This window comes from Phalacrocorax carbo, chromosome 3, assembly GCF_963921805.1.
Source record: "Phalacrocorax carbo chromosome 3, bPhaCar2.1, whole genome shotgun sequence".
Classification (NCBI taxonomy): Eukaryota; Metazoa; Chordata; class Aves; order Suliformes; family Phalacrocoracidae; genus Phalacrocorax; species Phalacrocorax carbo.
In genome coordinates this window covers 40,325,745-40,339,253 of record NC_087515.1, presented here as the reverse complement: position 1 = coordinate 40,339,253, position 13,509 = coordinate 40,325,745, and the positions used below count along the sequence as shown (strand labels likewise).

Below are 13,509 nucleotides of genomic sequence, written 5' to 3'. Positions count from 1 at the left end.
TCCCTCCCTGCTCCTGTCTGCAGGGACGGGCATCCCTCATCGCTGTCACAGGGCTGTGTTTTCCTCCTGCCCCAAAGCAAGGGCTTGACAAATTAAGACCTCAAACACCAGGAATTGAGGGGAAAAAGAAAGCTTCCTGTGCCGCACAGGCCAGGAGAGGTCCTCTGGTGAAGGAACCATTGCAGCTGAGACCGCACAGCTCACTGCACCCGTGGGCACACGGTGGAGGAGCCAAATACCACGGGGAAGGAGCATCATGCTGTTTCCTGAGAAGCATAGCATAATTTTGGTCCCTATTAACAAGCTTCTCCTCCCCATTTTTTCAAGTCTGTACGACATTATAAGCTCTGCTTTTCATTTTTCACGGCAGGGACAGTACGGAGCATCTGCCTGAGCTGGGCTTTGGCAAAACCTGCTGCCTTGGAGGCTGTGCCTGGGCTGTCGCTGCAAGTTGCTTGCATCAGCCTGGTTTGGTGGTTTGGGTTTATCCCTGTGACAACCAGGCTTAGGATTAGCTTTCAGCATCAGGCAAGTGACACAGCTGAAGTCAGAGATACCCACTGGATTTTCAGAAGCACTATCAATTTTCTCATTATTCCTCCCCCTGCCTCCCCCCACCCCCCATTATCATGTCTCTTTTCTTGAGTGAAATTAAGAGGCGCAGGGCACCAGCCACTCCAAACAGCATGCCAAGGATTGCCAGCAGAAATCAGGACAAATATTGCTTTACCCTCTTTGGCAGGAGAAGGCAATCTCTTTCTGCTTTAACTGGAAGACAGTCATCAAGCCTTAGTAACCCCAGAAAGCAACTTAATGCTGCAGCCAGAAAATGCACTTCACATTCTTTTGGCAGGAGACTGACATTTCCTAGTATCACTCTGGATAGTTAAATGATGTGATAATAAGTGTATTAGAAGCATTTAGGAGATAGGACTATTACCAAATGATGATTCATTTTTAAACTTTCAAACATACCTAAAGCTGACGTTCACATGTTGAAACCCCACTTGCTCTCAGAGAGCTGGAGGGTGATGGATGCTGTGGGTGTCAGGTGCTGGCTGCACCCCCAGGTCTGCTCCTTTCCATCCCACCGAGGCAGCCTGGCCACTTTTTAAAGCCAAAGACCATCACTCCAAGGACATTTCCAAGCACCACTTGCACAAGTCCTCTTGGGGAGGCTGGTCATGATACCACTGAGGCAGCCTCTTTAAATCCACCTATATACAAGGAGGATAATTTGATTGCTCTGATTTGCTTTGTAGCAATTATCCACTATGAACATTAGATAATCTGGCTCATCCTTTGTTATCTGAAAAGGTGCAATACCTATAAAACTGTTTCATATATAAATTTGTATATATGCAAAAGCTCAAGATGTACTTAAATATGTATATTTATTATATTTTGTTATGTATCTATCTACATTATATACATTTTTAGTTCTTTTTTATGTTTTGTTTGTCTCATAAAAATGTACAAAAGCCTAAGCATATATAGAATCATAGAATCGTTAAGGTTGGAAAAGACCTCTAGGATCATCAAGTCCAACCATCAACCCAACACGTTTCCTAAACTATGCCTTGAAGTGCCACATCTACACATCTTTTAAACACCTCCAGGGATGGCAACTCTACCACCTCTCTGGGCAGCCTGTTCCAATGTCTGACCACTCTCTCAGTTAAGAAATTCTTCCTTATATACAATCTAAACTTCCCCTGATGCAGATTGAAGCCGTTTCCTCTCATTTTATCGCTAGTAACCTGGGAAAAGAGACCACCACCCACCTCACTACAACCTCCTTTCAGATAGCTGCAGAGAGTGATAAGGTCTCCCCTCAGCCTCCTCTTCTCCAGACTAAACAACCCCAGCTCCCTCAACTTCTCCTCATAAGACTTGCTCTCCAGACCCTTCACCAGCTTTGCTGCCCTTCTCTGGACACGCTCCAGCACCTCAATGTCCTTCTGTACTGAGGGGCCCAAAACTGAACACAATATTTGAGGTGCGGCCTCACCAGTGCCGAGTACAGGGGCACGATCACTTCCCGACTCCTGCTGGCCACACTATTCCTGATACAAGCCAGGATGCTGGGCACACTGCTGGCTCATGTTCAGGCAGCTGTCAACCAACACCCCCAGGTTCTTCTCTGCCGGTCAGCTTTCCAGCCATTCTTCCCCAAGCCTGTAGCATTGCATGGGGTTTTTGTGACCCAAGTGTAGGACCCAGCACTTGGCCTTGTTAAACCTCATACAACTGGCCTCAGTCCATTGATCCAGCCTGTCCAGGTCCCTCTGCAGAGCCTTCCTACCCTTGAGCAGATCGACACTCCCACCCAACTTGGTGTCATCTGCAAACTTGATCCCCTCATCCAGATCATTGATAAAGGTATTAAACAAGACTGGCCCCAACACTGAGCCCTGGGGAACTCCGCTTGTGACCAGCCACGAACTGGATTTAGCTCCGTTCATGACAACTCTCTGGGCTCGGCCATCCAGCCAGATTTTTACCCATCGAAGAGTACACCTGTCCCAGCCATGAGCTGCCAGCTTCTCTAGGAGGATACTGTGGGAGGCAGTATCAAAGGCGTTACTAAAGTCTACGTAGACAACATCCACAGCTATGTATGTATGCATACATAGGTATAGCATGTATATTCAACAATATGCAGTGTGTCTATAAACATACATGCATATACAGATTTAAACACACACACATATGTCTGTCTGTCCGTCTATCTATTTTTCTATCTATCTATATGTATGGGCACATGCTGGGTGTATAAAGATGACCCACTACTAGAACACTGTTCCAAGGCGTGCTGAATCCCATGATACAGACTACAAGGCTTCACAACAGCTCCCAGGCTCAACAGGTAAGCAAGTCCACTTAGGCATAACAGCATTCTCCCTCTCACACATTATGAGCCGCTGTCATTAAAATTCAACACTTCTTTTAAGAGGCTTTTCTTGCAGCCACTACTCACAAGCCCGGTTTCTCTCCTGCTTGCAGTAAAGCGATCCTCCTCTCTGCCTGCCTGCCAACTCCTTCTGGGGCAAGGGCAGTGTAACCAATCCAGATTTGGCTAGTTGGTATAAAGCAGTGATTGCTGGCTTTATTGCCATTGAGCTGGCATACCCAGACAACCTGAAATAATCTAAAATTATCTATCTCTAAAATGACTTTTTATGCTTTATTCTCTAGTAGGCACATTGCAAACAGCACGCAGGTTCCCCAGCAGTTCACCGAATCAACTAAACTTATATTTTTTTAGTTTTGAATGTATAAAACAGCTTGTCTGATAGCTGATGATGGCCTTGCTCTGCAGTGCTTTGGCAACTCCCTAGTGCGGCTGCACTCACTGAAGGGTTTTGCTCCAACTGCATGCCTCGCCGCCGGGAAAAGCGCCGGAGGCTGCTGGGGAAAGGGGCCCAGACCATAGTGCTTCGAGGCACTGCAGTGCCATTTGGAATCAAAATATTTATTCCTGACATTTTGCAAGAGGGGAAGGAAAAAAAAAAAGAAGAAAAAAAGCAAAAGCTGGCTGTAATGCAAAGCCTCTGCAAAATCACTGGGAATCTTCCAAAAGGCTTCAGCAAGAGGAGGATTAGCTCCCCCATATATACAGAAAATTTGTTGTCTTTTGCATATCAAAGTGGTAAAGCCTCTGTCCTCTTCAGCTATTGCTTTTAAGTGTGCTATAAACAGTGCCTTATCTGTCCAGAAAAAAAAAACTTTGACAAAGACGACTAGCTCGGATGCTGGGACAAACTTGGCCATGTTCCTGCAGCAAGAGCAATGCCAATAAAGATGTGGACTGGTCTCTAGATGCTGTCGATAACGTGATTTGGATTGTTGTTCAAAAACTCTTGCTATGCCCCTGTTGTTGTTTATACTAATAAACCCTTCATCATCCCCTCCTCTCTGCCCTCGCCCTCCCTCTCATGTGTGCTGCATGCCATATTGCAGCCAGGGTGAGATGGGCTGAAATAGCTCTGTAACTCCCAGCCACAGTAGCAGACACTAAAGAATCTACAAAAGCAAGAAAAATTAAGTGGGCAAAAGGAAAACTTCCCAAGCCTGCTTGTTGAACTGAGCAGCTTCACTTAACTTCACTTCTTCAAATTCCACTTTCCTCTCCCTTCTATTTTCCTTTCTGTATACCAGATTCAACTTTACCTACTATGCAATTTCTGTGGACTTTTTTGCAGCCTTCCTCTCTTCTGGGGAGCTGCTCACTGATGCCTGTGTATCCCATTAATATGTGAAATCTGCTGGAAATTTGATCAATAATTAGGCTGATGAGACAACTTATTAAGAGGACCTGAGTGCAGACAGTTCACCCACTGCACCATGAGCTTCTCACGTCCAGCAGGAGCAAAAGCGATAAAGAGCAATGAACCCCATCACCCAAATCCTCTTTTCTCAGCAATTTGAGCATATGTTGCTCCAAGCATGTGCAAACAACGTGTATGCTGTGTCAGAAAAAGGCACATTTATGAAGTGGGGGTTTAGGATAGAATTGAACCAAACAGTGCTGGTGGGGTGAAGCTGCAAAGGTCTCGCTGCTCTGGCCACGTCCAGGCTGCGTGATGGGTATCAACAGTGCTGAAATCAGACCAGATGATGCTTCCCCCAAAATGGCACACATATATTCGTATATACATGAATACATATGCACATATAAAGACCCACTGTGAACCTGCGAAAACCCTAAGGACACGCATGGGCTGGTCTTCATTAGCATTTGGACAGAAAAAAAACCCGCTTCCTTGTCTTGCTTCTGGACACTGAAAAACACCGGCACTTTTTTGCAACTTCTTGAAATATTTTCAGCATGTGCTGGCCCAGCTTTCATCTGCGCCAAGGGAATTATGGAAATACTGAAGACTGATGGAGCTGCCAGGGAGAGCGGTGGCATGGTTATGCCCAGGCCACAAAGAGAAGAGTGTTTCCAGTGTATGCTGAAAATTCAGATTCTGTCCAAGTCTTTGGACAGCAGATGTCAATTATGAATCACATGATTACTCTGCCATATTTTTCCTAGTTATGTTCATTGACTTAGATAAGGTATCATTTTTCACCTACAAAATATGTTGCATATACAATAAATAATACGCACAGTACCATAATAAATATTCAGTATATATGGCGTGTGCATTATAGTGGTCCTGGTAGAGTTATAGCAGAACAGTCAAGGCTGAATTGGCACTTTCATTATAAAGGCTGATAATTCAAGATCAGTAGCAAAAGACAATGAAATACCATCTGCTCACAGGCAAACAGCTTGTATAGAGGGGGTTTAAGGTCTTCGTGAGAGCAGTTCTGCATAGAGGGCAAAAAAGAGAGAGCTTCTCAGACACTGTTCTTCACTGTCAAAACTCATCACCTGATTTTGTTCTTACTTAGATGGCAGTTGATACCTTTCCTAAATCCTCAGCTTCTGGAGCCAGAAGGTACTGTGAGCATCAGTGTTCTCACAGGAGGTATAAAGGGGCATTTTCTAGACTTTCTGGCACAAGGGAAAAGCTTGTGAATATGAACTTTGCAACTCAACAACCAGAATACGGATGGGGTAGCTGTAGTTTTAAAAAGTTTTCTCTGCCACCCTTAGACTTCTTAACACCAAGGAGGAGCAACACATGCTCAGCACTTGCTGAAGGCCAGGATGGTCTGGGCTGAGACTGGAGCCAACCTCTCCCAGTAGTACCAAGTTCAATAATTGGCATCAGGTCTGCATCTGCTCCCTTACAGTGGCCCCCAGGGCTGGTTCAGGTGTGGCATATCACATACTTCCAACAACCTGGCTGAAAATTATTGTCTCTCTAACCACTGCAGCCTCTTCTACCTTCAATGCTATTTCTGCTGTAGCTTGTATGTGACAGCTAGACCAGTTCAATCCAATTCAGTTAAATACTCTTGACCCAGCCATATTACTGGCTTATACAAAGTTTTCACAGCATTTTTGGTAGCCTCAGACCAACCTTTATATTCCCACTCAGCTTCCTTCTGACGGCTGCAGCCCATCAGGAGGAGATTTGCACAGGAAAGGCCTCATCTCAGCAGGAAGTTTTTGGAGCACGGTCTGGAGGTGCTGGACCCAGGCGAGCAGCTTTGCTGGTGGGTAGGAGGAGGCGGCGTTTTCCAGCAGAGGGTGTTAAAGAACAAGCGGGAGGTCTGGTCATAGGTGGCAACTTCTTCCTTCAGCACAGCTGCTTGCAGAGGGCATGTCTGTTTACACCTTGAACTAATCACAGTGACAACCAGCAGTGAAAACCTGGATGCAGGGAAATCCATGGGAATTCTGCCCAGGCTTTTCCCTTGAGTTGTTACACTCATGGTTCAAACGTTTTTCTTCCAGTATGTGGTACCTTTCCCTCAACAATGAAATTCATGCAGATTTTTTAGCTCATATCCAGCAGGCACCTAAGCATCCTCATGGTCCTAGTGCAATAAAAGGACAGCGATGCTGCAAGGCGTAAATACAGGTAAATACAGGTAAATGGAAGGACCCACCTCTGACCATGTAAGATCTTGCTGTCCATCCTGACACATCTAATAGGTGCGTTTGCCCTGCTTTTGTAATTTCCCCCTTTGCCAGCTGGCTCTGCATTGATGATAAGTATCATTTGCACATCGTCACAGCCTCAGTTCAGCAGCTCTTCAAGCCTGTTCCCAAAAGAAGCTGTCACAGACAATAAACACCAAAGTAACCTCACTTCCAATTTAATTGTTTTCTCAAAATATCACTAGCAATTAGACTATATTAGCAACAGATTGTTTGCAGTAGCTCATTCTCTGAATCAAAACTGGTTTCTTTCTCTTTTACAATCACACAAAACATCTGAAACTAGAAAGCACCTAGGGTTTTTTTTCAGAGCAGGAACAAGTAAACAACCAACATTACTTCTACAAAAGCCAAAGTGTGGAAAACGCAGGAGAAAAATATGGGATAGCTGGATATTTTTTTAATGTTTACAAATTTACTATGAAAGTTTTAAGAAAATACAGTGACAGCATTGCCTGCAGTATAGTAAGGAATGACAGTCAATAAATAAAACTAAAGGACTGTGCAATAAATAAATAAATACAAGACTAATATAATATGTTTGTAGTGGGCTGATCAGTTTTAAATCCTCTGCCTAAGGCTGAATTTTACAATAAACAAACCACGCCTGTATGGTTTTCTCCATCGGTGCTGTGTGAGCCCATTTATTTATGGTTGGGCTCACATTCTTGCCCCCACATGCCCTTTTTGCCCATCTCAGTTTCTACTTAAAAAAAAAAAAATTAAAATCCAAGCAGAATTTAATACTGCAGAGAGGTAAGGTACACCTGCTCTCTTACTGACGTAGCATCTAGGCTCAACAAAGACGTGCCGCGTCAGTGGAGCATTACCATGTGTACACCCGCGCTGACAGCAGCCAGCCCCTTCCTTATTTCATATACATGCCCTTTGCCAAAGTAAGCTGTACTGCATGTGTCAAAATGTGTCCCGTGGTGTCCCTGGGGATTTTTTCTGAGGCCGGCTTAGCCAAGTGACCACACATCTTTTATTACCTTCAGTGGAAAACATTAGCTCTTTCTTTTAAGCGATGCTCCTTGGTTGAGGGGGGCTCGGAGGGCTCCAGACAAGCGACTGCAAAACCATCTCTGGCTCAGTGGCTGTGATCATGGGCTAGGTAATTTGTTTGATTAGAGCATCTGTCTAAGACAAAGAAAGTGTAGTGGAGTGAGTCAGGCTCTGGTCTCATTTACAGGTCTGGAGATGCATGGAGAAGCTATTACAAGTGACCTGTGACCTGGCCCACCCTCAGGTGAAACGGCTTTGCCCAGTCACCTCCTGTTAGCCTCAGCCAAATGATAGGCTTCAGAGAGCCCCGGACGCAGCAACGGTTCATCAGACAGACAATATCAGACCCGCGGGCCCAGCCCCAAGCTATGCAGATGCAAAAGCAGATGAATTAAAAAAAAAAAAAAAGGGGGTTTCAAACTTATTATGGTGATAGTGTTACTTACAACAAATCTGCCTGCAGTTTTGGGGCTGCAGAGATAAAAGCCCTCAGGAAAAATGTCAGTGGCTTGAGTTTATTTATATGTAAGGTAACCATGAAAAATGTCGGCGTACCACTAATTGTAGGGCATATTTATTCTGCACAAGTTGTTTTCCACATTAGCACAGTTGTTAAAATGCAGTTTTGCCTCAGGAATATTATAACTTTATCTTCTGTAATTATAAATGTGGATGTTGCTGGGGTACTATATACATTGAAGAAGAAATGTAAGAAATGGGCACTGCAAGGAGGAAAACAAACATAATTAAAAATGTAATGTAGTAATTATATGAAACATACTCAGGAAGTGGAGACCCACGGATAAGCTAGCAAAGCAGCTACAGCACGTTATCCTGGTTTTAGATTTGTATGTCTTCTCACTTCAAATTTCTTCCACGGTTTTTGCTCAAACCAACTAACAAGGACCAGTTGGCAAGGCAAGCATTTAAGTGCAGCAGCACGTTATCCTGTGCTGTGCAGTCATTACAGTGCAAGAGCAATTCTACTATGAGAAACTAAAACCAGAAGCCTAGAATGCAACTGCACATGGTAGTTATCATACAGCAAATGTTTAATGAATGACAATATAAGAGCATCTTCTGACAGGGTAGGGAATATTTTAATTAAATATCCAGTATTATGCAAAATACCTAATGTCAGCAGTAAAATCATAACTTTGTATGCATGAAGCAGAGGACAGTAAGGGTTACAGGTAACACATAAGGTGCACAGACACCTATTTCCTTAAGAAACACCTGGCAGATAAAATGTGAAGTTGCCCTCATGGTGCTAAGAGGCAAAATTCAGACATGATTTGCTTGGCTGGAGGAAATGCCTGGCTTGCCTGGGAGTCAAGGTTTTCTGAAGAAGGTTATCACTGAGAGTGGGACTGTGGTGGTGACCGCAGCTGCAAGAGAGCGGGCAAGCATATACATTGCCTTCAGGTTAGGTGCACCAGGCATGGTGCTTGCACAACACACAAACAATGGGTGCACACATACACATATTTATACACTGGGGCCAAGAATCTGCTTCTCTCCCAGGGGAGGGACCATTTAGTGGTGCCTGAAAGCACACGGTACCATTTCAAGGTTTTCAGGTTTTGTTTGCTTTATTGATTCTTTACTTTTATATCAAACCATGGATCATGCCATCTTGAGTTTAAAAGATAGAGAACACCAAACTACTGCTAGCATCTGTGCAGAGGCCAAACAGAAACGTATTTATTACACCCCTACTATTCCCCTATGGTTATTAGCAAAAGCTCTATAACGTGGGCATTATTAGAAATAAGTCAGGTATAAACAAACCTAAGGCATTCATCTGGAGGTTGGTCAACCAAAATCCTGGAGCATTTCCTTCCAGCTCTCCCTTGAACACCTTGTCCCATCTCTCATCTACCACAGCCTCCTTTTTTTGTGTGTCCAAGGGTACTTACTGCCCTCCAAAGGCTCCTCATACTTCGTCCTTTCTCCCTCTGCAGCATTTCCCCCCATGCCCATCCCTTTTTACCTCTCCTCTAGGTTTTGGTAATCTCCTGTACCGCTGAACGGTGCAAATAAAGCACTCTAACCTCTCCCAACTTTTCACTGTGGGGTATCTGTGGCCAACCAGAAAGATGTGCAGTGGTTGCCTGACAGCATCAGAAAAACACGGAGATGGTCCATTGAAAGACTTGGGTCTCATTCTGCCCAATTTGCCTAAATTATTTTTTTCTAAAATAAGGATACTAGTTCTTATTATTTCCTCCAAAGTCATTTATACATCTTCAGAGCTCCAGTCCCACTGTTGCTGCTCCCCAGACCTAACAAAGTGGAGTCCCTATCACAGATGACAACCAGCAACAGGTACAACTCTCCAGCTGCTTCATGTCATAGACCTCCCCAAAGCACCTCCTTGCCAGAGTCATCTCCTTAAAGGGCTGGGGGAGATTTCCAGAGGTCACCAGTCCCTTCCCTGGCCCATGGCACCTGTGTCATTCCTGACAGATGCTTATCTTGGGGTTTTTAAGGCCTTCAGTGCTGGAGACGCTGCCACCTCCCCAGGCAGTGTCTTGCAGTGCATCACTGTCCTTATCACAAGAAGGTTTTAACCTGAATCCTTCTGACTGCAATTTAAGCCCATTGCTTCTTGCCCTATCTGCAAGAGGTGTGGAGAACTGATTATTCCTTTCCTCTTTGCAGCAGCCCTTCACATTTCTGAGGATCGTTTTGTTGACACAGACACTTCTCTGCACCAGTCTGAGGAGAGGTTTACCTCCTCTTCAGTGAAACCAGAATACTTTTGGCTATAATGTCCACTGGTGGCATTTCTATTTTAAATTCACTTTACAAAATGAACTGAAAACTGAAATGAAACCTCATTGAAAAGCTCACATTATGGGAATTTATATTCCCTTTTTACTGTCCCTTAAAATACAAACAAGACTATTTTTGAAGTATGTGTCATTGAAAGAAAAATAAGCTGACACAGCTTTGCAAGCACCAGCGCTGAATACTCATCATTTAGGACCCCAGAAATTATCATCTGGGCTTAAAAATAATAAAATTCCAGCGATGCATATGAAGATCTTTGTAATTGCCATGTGGGCTACGTTCTCTGAGAGCCTGAGTTTGGCTTCTACTCACCTCACTCAACTATTCATGCAGCAGAAAATTAGATGTCTTGTCCATCTGGTGTGGGTTAACGGGTTTGGAAAAGCCAACGCATCTATTTAAGGTGGCATAAATGACTCCCTGGAAATGTCTGTCTTTCTCCTAAGAGGGTGCCTAGGCATTAAAGGCTTTTGGAACAATAAATCATAATGGAGCAAGTTATATTTTCATTGACTTTCTCCCCAGTGAAGCAGCATCCCCTCTGTTGGTATGCTTACCTGATTCAGACAAAAGCCGAGATCCTCACATCACCTCACATTTCCAATAATCACATCTCCTTTAATCTCCTTTAATAAAGACAAAAACCATCAAAATATTCATGACAAATTCACCAGCAGGTTAACAACTTTTACAAGAAGCTGTATTTCTGATTGCTTTAGAGTAAATCACACTGAAAAAACCGCCATGTTCACTTCAACAGGGCTGTAACCACTCTGCAGATGTCAGTGACTCAGGGATATGTTCCTGCTGAGGAGCAGCCTGATGGGTATTTTTTGCCTTCTACAAGCACCTTCTTCTTACTGCAGAGTTTTAGGAGCTACAACTTTTCTAACCTGAAGCTGCCTACATTTCAGAAGAGAACAGGCTGTATGTCTGCTTGATTGACGCCCAACCTTTTGGTTGACTTCTGGGAGCAAGCCTTTCTTCATGAAGTATTGAGTTAGCATATGCTGCCTGCTCCCAAGTGTGGTGGGCAAGCTCGGCATACATTTAAAGGTGTCTCTTTCAGAGGGCTTCCAAGGCCAGATAATTTTGAGGCCACAGGTTTGACCCAAGGTCCTTGCCTTGGGACAAAGGTAAAAAGCTGCATGGAGAAAAAGGAGATATGGTTCCCACCTGTTTCCACTGGTGGGAGCTGAGGAAATAATGAACTAAGCTCAATAATTATTACTCTGACAATGGTTGAGTATAGGAAACAGGGCACATCTTACAAAAAAAATATTTCCCCTGGTATTCTGTTTTGGAAAACAGTGACCAACTGCTTCTGAGGTTATAGTCAGGTGGCCATATTTACTAATCACAGATGAACATATCTGCATGGTCTGCTTGTTTTTTGAGCCAATTTATATTTTCTGTTGTTTACAATGTTGCTGGCCCCTAATGGAGCCCCATAAGTCCCATCCAAAGTACCCAAATTTGACCAAAACAGCATTCAATGACCTTCAATTCTCTCCTTGCTTTCATCGGCTCAAGTGGTAAGGTACACTTGTCCTCTTAATGAAGTTAAAATGACAACAAGAGACTCTTACAGTGAAGTGACAGAGCTTTGGCAGTTGCTGTTAGTGAAAGGATCTTAAAATATGTCTAGTTGTTCCACACTAAAACCACGTCTAAGCTTAACAATCTGCTCTTGGGCTTTTCACAATGGTAAAATTAGTCAGATCAATTATATTTTTCTTCTCAACAGATTTCCATGCCCCACAAACAAGCTGGAAAGTCTTCTTGTACCACATATATTTATATAAAAATACATTTCTTTTTGGTCATATTTCTTCATACTTTGTTATAAGGATGCAGGATGAAAGAGTGAACATGAAATGGTTCAAAAGGTACTGCTCGGATTCAAGATTTCCCTGTTTTATCAGGAAAAATCCACCAAGTGAGCCACTGGAGCAGGAGGATAAGGGGGGAACAACAGTTGTGCTAAGCAGTGGGTGTATGAGCCAGGCCAAAATAGCTCCTTGGCTGTGGGGTTATTAAGGCAGGTCTGATAGTTTGCTACATCAAGTAGGAATAAAATAACAAGCTCTGATTTTCTTGCCTGATACATGCACTGCACCCTTTGAAACCCAACCCAAACAAATGAAAAGCTTTGGATATGTTGCTGTTTAATAATTGCCTCCTGCTCAGTGTGGAGCGAAGCTTTTTCTTCCCTTGCTTCCCTCTCCTCCATAACAAATTCTCACTAGGATTTTTTTCTACTACAGACAGCAAACATAATTACACAACAGATCAGAACAGCTTACATAATGGCCTTTATAGAAACCTGCCTTACCTCAGAGGCATATTAGCATTTCTTATGGGTTTAAGGGGTGAGGGATTAATTACAGATTTTCAAAATATGCCTAATTACATATTTACTGGCAGAATAAATAATTCACGTTTCATAACTCGCCATGAAATGACTACTTTCTTTTGAAGATTAAAAATGCAAGGCTTGAGGAATGTTAAAGTTCAAACTCTGAATAAAGGCTCCTAATCCTTTATAGATCAGCATTTTACTCACATGAAAAATACAACAGAAAGTTGCTCTTTCACCTGAGTGACTTGTAGGCCCCTTGAAATTTCTCACTTGGCAATCTATCAAACGAAATGAGCAAAACATTAAAAATGTGATTTGTTCATTTACTTCGGCACTTCGGTAGATCATGTAGGATTTCAGGAAGCACCTATATGACTTGAGAGCAGGAGTTTCCCTGATTCTTGGCTCTTGCATTGGGCAGAGGCAGGAGCAACTGCATCTCTCTGTACAGCACAGTGTGGGCAGCGGCTGGTACCCTCCTCCCGGGGCCAGCATGGGGGCTGCTGCTCTGTCGTGCATGGCGGTGGCAACCGGGGACTCCTCACATGCTTGCAAACGAGTGTGCCTTTAAATGCTTCATGGCATTGGGTCATTTGGAAACATAAATCAACTTGTCCCTTTCCTGACCCACCCTAACATACAGCCAGTGGTTTCCTCTGTTATATTTTATTTTATTTTAGCCAGAGTTAGAAAGAAGAATACCCCTTTGGCATTTAGGGATTATACAAATTATTACAGAAGAGCAAATAACTGCCTCCAGAAAGGAAATAAGTGCTTCTGTTTT

General features: G+C 43.5%; 1 long non-coding RNA gene across 1 annotated transcript in view; it reads right to left on the bottom strand.

The window, feature by feature from the left end:
- Positions 1–13,509, bottom strand: part of LOC135312523 (uncharacterized) — a 260,498-nt gene that overhangs the window by 20,247 nt on the left and 226,742 nt on the right. Inside the window, exons 15-18 of the long non-coding RNA XR_010372091.1 lie at positions 7,555–7,702; positions 6,511–6,679; positions 5,979–6,241; positions 976–1,217 (exon numbers count right to left, since the gene is read on the bottom strand). This is a non-coding gene — a long non-coding RNA (uncharacterized LOC135312523). The remainder of the gene's footprint in view (positions 1–975; positions 1,218–5,978; positions 6,242–6,510; positions 6,680–7,554; positions 7,703–13,509) is intronic.